The sequence below is a fragment of the Mustela lutreola genome, chromosome 5 (assembly GCF_030435805.1).
Source record: "Mustela lutreola isolate mMusLut2 chromosome 5, mMusLut2.pri, whole genome shotgun sequence".
NCBI classification, from domain to species: domain Eukaryota; kingdom Metazoa; phylum Chordata; class Mammalia; order Carnivora; family Mustelidae; genus Mustela; species Mustela lutreola.
In genome coordinates this window covers 160,488,267-160,496,663 of record NC_081294.1, presented here as the reverse complement: position 1 = coordinate 160,496,663, position 8,397 = coordinate 160,488,267, and the positions used below count along the sequence as shown (strand labels likewise).

Below are 8,397 nucleotides of genomic sequence, written 5' to 3'. Positions count from 1 at the left end.
TATGTAAATACATTTGACAGTGATGAAAAAGTAAGGAAGACCTTAATCTAAATGTGTTCTTTTAGTCTATCCTTATATTCTCTATTTTAATCCTTTCTCTTTAGCTATTTCCAAAGTTTTATTTCTCCACATCTATTATCTGTTATTTTTATCATTTATTTTTCTATATATAAAATACATATTATATATTCATTACATTTATTTTAATATAATATAATGTACATATGGCTATATATTAATGTGTTTAAATAAAATATGTGCACATGACTGTATATAATATATTTTAATAGATATTTTATTTTTATAATATCATAGATATTTTATTTTATCATTATATTCTATTATTATATTTTATATATTATATTATTAATTGTATATTTTATTTTTAATAAAATCCATGATAAAGATAAAAGATCAGTATTTGTGTTGGAAGATAAAAGACATATATAATGAAATAAGTGATAAAATCTTCATTTTTATTTTCATTTATTTATACAATACACACATATTATTTCACAGTCATTTTTTGGGGACTATGCTGCATTAAAGGTCATCAAGATAAGTGAGATATAGCATTCAATATCCTTTAATTCTACAATATATATAGAAATACCTACAGAGTGATGTGGAAATGAACTGTAAAAGGTGATTTTTCTATAAAGATTCCCAGAATCTTTGTTATTTGAACCAAGTCTTAAAGGATGCATAAAAATGTCTGAGCAGATGCCATGAGTGAATACTATGAAAATCACAGCCAATGACAGAACCTGATAATGAAAGACCATACTCTGAGTTTGGAGAACTGGAAGTATTTCCTTCTGTGGCTTGGGAGAAGGCATCAAAAGCTGGGAAGGTAGGGTTAGGCAAATATTGAGGGGCTTATAAGCTATATAAAGGACTTACATTTAATATCCTGATCCACACACTGAATACACTGTTTATGTGTCTTCATGCTCAACTCTTGCCCAGGTATTGTTGAGCTGCCATCTCCTACAGTCCTAACACTATCCCTGTAAATGGTAACTATTTATCATCTCCATGTCACAGACAGACAAACAAAAGCTCAGTGGTATCTACTTATTTACTCCAGATGTACAACCAAAAGGAGGAGGACCAGGAATTAAACCTAAGCTTTTTCTGTTAGCAAAGTCCTTGATTTTTCATCATGGTTTATAGAATTCCATCAACATGGGGAGTGGCAATGATTGCATGTGTATCTAAACTCAGTAAATATGGCTTCAGTTGTGTTCTGGTGGAAGGACACTAGTTTTAAGTTCATTTCATACCATAAAAGACAAAATTTTTAAAACCTGAACTGAGATGGCAAACTTGGTGGTATAAAGAAGTATAGTCAGCAAAAATTTAAAATCTTAACAGGATGTTGAAACATAACTTCAGAGTAAAGACTTAGGACCTTAATGAACTTAATGAACTCCTTTCAACTGTATTTGCTTTTTTAAAATTAATTATTTTTATTAAGATATAATGTATTATTTGCCCCAGGGGTACAGGTCTGTGAATCGTCAGGCTTACACACTTCACAGCACTCACCATATCACATACCCTCCCCAATGTCCAAACCCAACCACCCTAGTTTGCGATTATTAATTAGCCATATTGTTTTTCAGACATGCAGAGTTTTGAATGGGAATAGTCCTTATGTTAATTGAGCTTCCCTAATTATGTTTTTATGCAATTTTGTGGTTATAGAAGATATATATGACTTATGTGTTTTTATAGAGTCTAAGTTGTGGGGGGTATCAAATGAGTAGTTGCTACCAATGCATCGCAGCTTAAGTGAGACTCTAGGTCCAAATCTTTATACCAAGGAGAACATCAAAACAATGGTCCTCAATCCTATTCTAGGACTCTGTAGAAATTATCAGTCTGATTCTTCCTGGCATCACCAAGTGAGTTGGGACTGAATAAATGCAGGCTGTTCTTAATTATTAGCTCTCCCTTTTTCATCATATGTAAAACTTTAATAATTTAACTTCTTCCTATTCATTTGTCTTATATCCCATTAGTAGTTAAATCTTGATTGTCATTTAACTGTGCAGCATTTCTTGCATTCTATTTACATCGCCTTTATTCTATTCCAAATTTGTAACATGGTGTTCACTGTTACATTGGATGCCTACATAGTTTCTGGACTAAAGGGTCTTCTTTTTAAAAATCTTCTATATTGTTTCTTTTTTTTCCTCCCAAGTTTCTATTTAAATTCTCTCTAGTTATTAGATAGTGTAATATTAGCTTCAGGTTTAGGATTTAGTAATTCAACACTTCCATACAACACTCAGTGCTCATCATGAAAGGTGCACTCCTTAATCCCCATCATCTATTTCACCCATCCTGCTTCCCTCCATCTCTTTAGTTACCACCCCCAAATCTATATTTTGTATCCATATTTATCTTGAAAAGAACAATTTAAATCAAACAAAAACCCTCCTAACATGAACATCTGCTATCCAAATAATGCTTATTGATGTCATTGAAAAAGTGTGAGGTGCCTGCATGGCTCAGTGGGTTAACGCCTCTGCCTTCTTGTCAGGTCCTGATCCCAGGGTCCTGGGTTTGAGCCCCACATTGGGCTCTCTGCTCAGCAGGGAGCCTGTTCCCTTTCTCTCTCTGCCAGCCTCTCTGCCTACTTGTGATATCTGTCAAATAAATAAATAAAATTTTAAAAAAAGCAAGAAAAGAAAAAGTGACTCAAATTTACCTTGTAAATTTCATATTCTATTATACAGCATAGCCAGTATATGCAATAATCACACCCTAAATTTAGTTCCTTTCTTTTTAATGACACTCTATAGTGTACTCTCCATTTCTATGCTTATTTCTTAACATCGTGCAATTCTATCATTTTTGATTCCTCTCATTTTTAAGAATAAGATGTAACTTAATCCTTGAACTTAATCTCAACCTTCCCTCTATAGATTCTTCTCCCTGCTCTGCACTCTCATACCACATACACCCAGGTGATGTCTTGCACATTCTGACATGTTTCATTGTTCCTCCCTAATTTGTCCACCTATATGATAGATTCTGAGAATGAAGTATGGTGTTTGAAATTCCATATTTCCTACACAATTCCATTATCTTTATACTGAAAAAAGGCATTGACAAAACAGTGGGGTAAACCTGATCTTTGATGTATTTTAACTTTTGTTTTGCCCTCAAGTTAGATGGAAAACCTATGATCAACACACCAGGTATGCCACTTCGTGGGATAATCAATGGCATCTTATTTGATATTCTCTTTTCCTACATCCAAAGTCTTATTTTTCAACACTTAGATCTTAATTATGAAGGAATTTACATAAAATTCTTGAGTTTCTGTTTAACGTGACTTTATCACTCTGGAGTTAATAAGCAAATAGTAATGTGGTGAACTAAATGATAGCACACTCCCTGGGTTCATTTTGGTAGGCTTCTCTTACCTAAATGGTTAAAGGTAAACCTCAGTTAAAGCTGGTTCTCTTTGGGATAATCTTTTTTCTTTACCTGATGACACTCCTAGGCAATACCACTATCATCCTAGTATCCCTCTTGAACTCTAAACTGCACACTCCCATGTACTTTTTTCTCTCCCATTTCTTCTCCCTCGACCTCTGCTTCACCAGCAGCATTATTCCTTAGCTTCTAGTCAACCTGGGTGGTTCAGATAAGTCCATCACTTATGGAGGCTGTATGGTTCAGCTCTATGTCTCTCTTGCCCTGGGATCCACAGTGTGTCCTCCTGGCTGTGATGTCCTATGATCACTAAATTGCCATCTGCTGTCCTCTACATTATGCCTTTGCTATGCGCCCTGGACTCTGTCACATCCTGGTATCTGTGGCATGGCTCAGTGGGGTGTCCACCACCCTTGTACAGTCCACTCTTACCCTGCAGCTGCCTTTCTGTGGGCATCACCAAGTGGATCATTTTTTTTCTGTGAGGTCCCTGTGCTCATCATGTTGGCTTGTGTGGACACCACTTTCAACCAGGCAGAGCTCTTCATGGCTAGTGTTTTATTCCTGGTGGTGCCTTTGTCACTCATCCTGATCTTCTATTGGTGCATTGCCCTAGCAGTTCTGAAGGTCAAGTCAGCCATCAGATGGCACAAAGCATTTGGTACCTGCTCCTCCCACCTGATGGCTGTCATAATCTTCTATGGAACCATCATATTCATGTATCTGCAGTCAGCCAAGAGTAGATCCAAGGACCAGGGAAAGTTTGTTTCCCTCTTTTACACTGTGGTGACCCCCATATTCAACCCCCTCATCTACACCCTGAGAAACAAGAAAGTGAAGGCAGCACTGAAAAAAATTCTTGGGAGAACTTTGACTTAGTGAAATGTGATTATCAAGAATATATTAGGAGGCAGTTATTATGACTGGATAATTTAATGGATGATTATTCAGTAAATTATTTGGTTATTTCATAAACCTATAGTGGGTTTTGTTAGAAAAAAAATTAACAGTACTTGAATTTCTGAGTTGGACAAACCTGAGTTTGAATGCTCATTTCATGACATAATAGCTGAGTGACCTGAACAATCTGCATAACATTTATACCATCTATGAACTGGAAAGTGTAATATTGAACAACCCAAATTAAAATTAGATCACTATCCTAAGCATTTGACTTTAAATAAGTTTTATTCATAAAGTCTATTGTATTTAATAGACACAACTGTATGCTAGATGGGTATTGTTATGCCTTATTTTGCAGAGATCAAGGTATTTTAACTATTTGCTCAAAACAGAAAGAAGAAATGTTAAACTTCAGTGGTATTGCTCTTTCAACAGACTGTGGATTATTGGACCCTGAAGTTGTGGTCAAGTCTCCATCACACACTAAGCTCATTTCTATTCCAGCACTTTCCCTTCTGTTTGACAAGTTTCTGATTTTTTTGTGTTTCTCTCCTTAGTAGGTTTCTGAGAATGACAACTACATTTTGACTTAATCATGATTTAAAGTAGAATATATTTACAGGTGGCTCCTGGATTTGTATTTTCTATCTATATTCTCATGTTCAGCTGTATGTTTTACTTCTCCACCTGGGTGTATTAAAACATCTTCTAAATGAGCACATTATAACTAAGTCAAAAGCTTCTCTGCTTTTGGCTCTTTCTCACTATTCTCAATATCACAAAATGAAGCATGCACCATCCTAAATCCTGCCCTTTCTTTCACCAACTGTATGTAACCTATACACAATTCTGTAGATTTTACCTTTTAATTATCTCTCTAGTTTACCCACTTCTTTCCATTTTAATTTCCTGCTACTTGCATACTGCTGAAATGGATTCTTTACTAGATGGAGAGATATTTATTTAATTAATTGCTCACATCTTCCATTATACACTCTATCTTATATTACTAGGTGCACACAATTTTTAATGTACTGTGGAACATATGCTTGTCTTATCTGCTTTAATACAATTATTTGTCCAACAATTATTGAGACATTGAGAGCACAGATGTGAAGGAAACAGTATCTTTATATGCTAGTGGTTCAACTCAGTTAATTGGTAGATTTTCACTATCTGATAGTTTCTATTATTTAACAAAATAAGTCATTAATGGGGGAAAAAGTCACTTTCAGCAAGTTGGTTGCAAAAAATCAAATCTATCTCAAGCTATAAGCTTAATGGCTATGTGCTTTTATTTTACTTGGATATTTGTTACTAAATTGATGTGGTTGCAAATCAACTTTATCTAAACAGTGGCACATCAACTTGAAAAAGGAGTAAAGAGTTTATATTGTTTTTGCTAAGTTACAAATAAGTTAATATGTGTATAAGAAAGAAAAGAATCCATGGGTGAATTTTAAAGGGCTGACAGCTTATAACAGGAACCAAATAGTCTTCAAATGGTACAATACACTTTGGATAACCGGAAGCCATTTTATTTAAAATTATTAGAAGAGCCAGAGGATATATAGAATACAAAGATATGGTTGGAAATAGAATGTTTTTCTTTGTGCTCAGAAGTGCATGAACATCTCTGAACTCCAAGTAAACTGGGGCTTAATGATCTAGAAAAACATGTGGGAAATGAAAAGATTTCTTAGGCAGAATTTGGGAATTGTTGATAAGCATGATCAGAGACTTAGATAACCAAGGAAAAATGGGGACTCTCTTATTTTGAATAACAATAGAGCAACAATTCTTTTTTACTTCTATGGGGCAATTAAAGTGTTTAAGTGTAGGTGCAATAAATAATAATAGAATTATTAATTTTTCTGCTCAAAATTGTAAAGGGACAGTTTACTAGAGTGAGAATAGCACAATGCAATAATGTCTGGCATTTGGTGTCCCATTGGAGCTCAATCCATAGACACCATGATATTGTGAGCCCGTTACTCAAGAGACTTACTCTTGAGTTTATTTCTCTGAATTCTGTGTGATTACTGAAGACAGCATTTTTCTACTGCCTCTTGCATTACAATGAGATAATCAGGATGAATTTAATTGGTAATGTTTTGGAAAGTGTCAAGGTAAGCTCCTGATGTCTTAGTGAATCCTTACATGATAGGGGGAAATTATGACCACAGGGCTCTTGTGCATGACCATGTCCCAGCATCCTCTCCTAAAGACATTTTAATGAGCTACACATTTTCCATAGAGGGAAGATGGTAAATCTCTAACCCTTCTGGGGACATGATTCGGTCACATCAACAGAACTTTTTTTTTTTTTTTTCCCTCTTTCCTAGCTTAAGCCATTTCCTCATCGCAGAGGTAAGTCACTGGGTTTCTAACTTCCAAGTTCTTTTTCATAGAAGTGGAGTCACTAAGGTTAGCTCACTTTCTTCTGACATGTTCCCAGGAAAGTCCTGACATCTAGTCTAGAAACTGTTTAATTTTTTATCTTATTTGGCATGAACATTTCCATGTTGTACCACATACAGCATGGATCAGGAATAACCAACCACTTTTGGAGCTGTTGCAGAGAGATTCAGGGCCCAGAGAGGTAGCTTTCGAGCCGTTGTTTTTCTTTGCAAGCATAACTGAGGGTCAGACTTCACCTGTGGTCCTAACTCTCAGCCATAGTTTCAACATTTTTGCATACCTTTCCAGACAGTAGTAAGAGTTAGGTATCATCTTTGTGAGCATACTGCTATCTGGTTTATGGGGCAGTCAGTGACTGGGGTCTTCAACAACCCAGACTCCTCTTTTCTTAGAATCTTACATGTGGTTCCCAGCTAGTTCTTTCTGGGATCTTAACCTGGGGACACCTTTTTATTTCCTCTCAAGACACAGGCAGCTAAAGATACTGCAGACAAGAAAGTAACTCTTGAGGCCAGAATGAATATTCTTGGCCTGAAATACATTTTTGGTCAGGTTCTATGTTTTATGGCACATAGATCAAACTGAAGTTAAAGCAACTCAGAATCGTGAAGTCTGAATTTCAGACTAGTCTTTTCATGTTGCCTTTGATTATTCACAACCAAACAGGAAATATCTCATAAAATTCTTTTTATTTTGTTATCTCTCTCTTTTTTATACCCAATATTCCTTCTGCTCAAAGGCAGCCAAGACTGGGTTTAAATTGTTCACTCCTGATTCTTCTATAGTCTTCAAACTGAAAAAAATAATCATTCCCACCTAAATATTTTTGCGTTTAATAAACATTTGTGAAACATCTTACCAGGGTATGGTGACAATCTCATTGAATTAAAAGGGAATTGATTGAAAATATACATAATTTGCTCAACCAATTCATCTTAATTCTGACTACAAGTAAATTCTCAAAAAAAATGGCTCTAAAAGGAGATCAATATATGGCATGTATGTCCACTTACCACCCTCTTTGCTGCTTTGTCTACTTGTAGCCACAGTCTCCTGAACTGCTCTGGGGCTATCTTTGATTCTATAGAAAATGAAGATGCTTGTATTTTACATCAGCATGCTCCCTCCTTTCATGGCACATGCCATAATTATCTTGTTTTGAGAGAACATTTGAATTCAATTTTTTAAAAGAGTTTTTAATTAATAAATTATTTGAGAGAGTGGGGGAGGTGTAGAGGAAGAGAAGCAGACCAACTGCCCACTGAGTGGGGAGCAGAATGCCGGGGCAATCCCATGACCCCAAGAATACAACCTGAGGCCAAACCAAGAGCTGGTTGCTTAACCAACAGAGCCACCCAGCTGCCTCTGAACTCAATTTTTTAAAAAGATTTTACTTATTTATTTGACAGAGAGAGAGAGAGAGAGAGATGCCAAGTAGGCAGAGAGACAGGCAGAGAGAGAGAGGGGAAGCAGGCTGCCTGCTGAGCAGAGAGCCCGATGTGGGACTGGATCCCAGAACCCTGAGATCATGACCTGAGCTAAAGGCAGAGGCTTAACCCACTGAGCCACCCAGGCACCCTGAACTCAATTTTTTAAAAAAATGCTTTTGAGTGCAACTTT

At 35.9% G+C, this 8,397-nt stretch overlaps 1 pseudogene; it reads left to right on the top strand.

Moving 5' to 3' along the window:
• The first annotated feature begins 3,383 nt into the window (after nt 1–3,383).
• LOC131831232 (olfactory receptor 2G2-like) lies at nt 3,384–4,332 on the top strand (annotated as a pseudogene).
• The last annotated feature ends 4,065 nt before the right edge of the window (nt 4,333–8,397 follow it).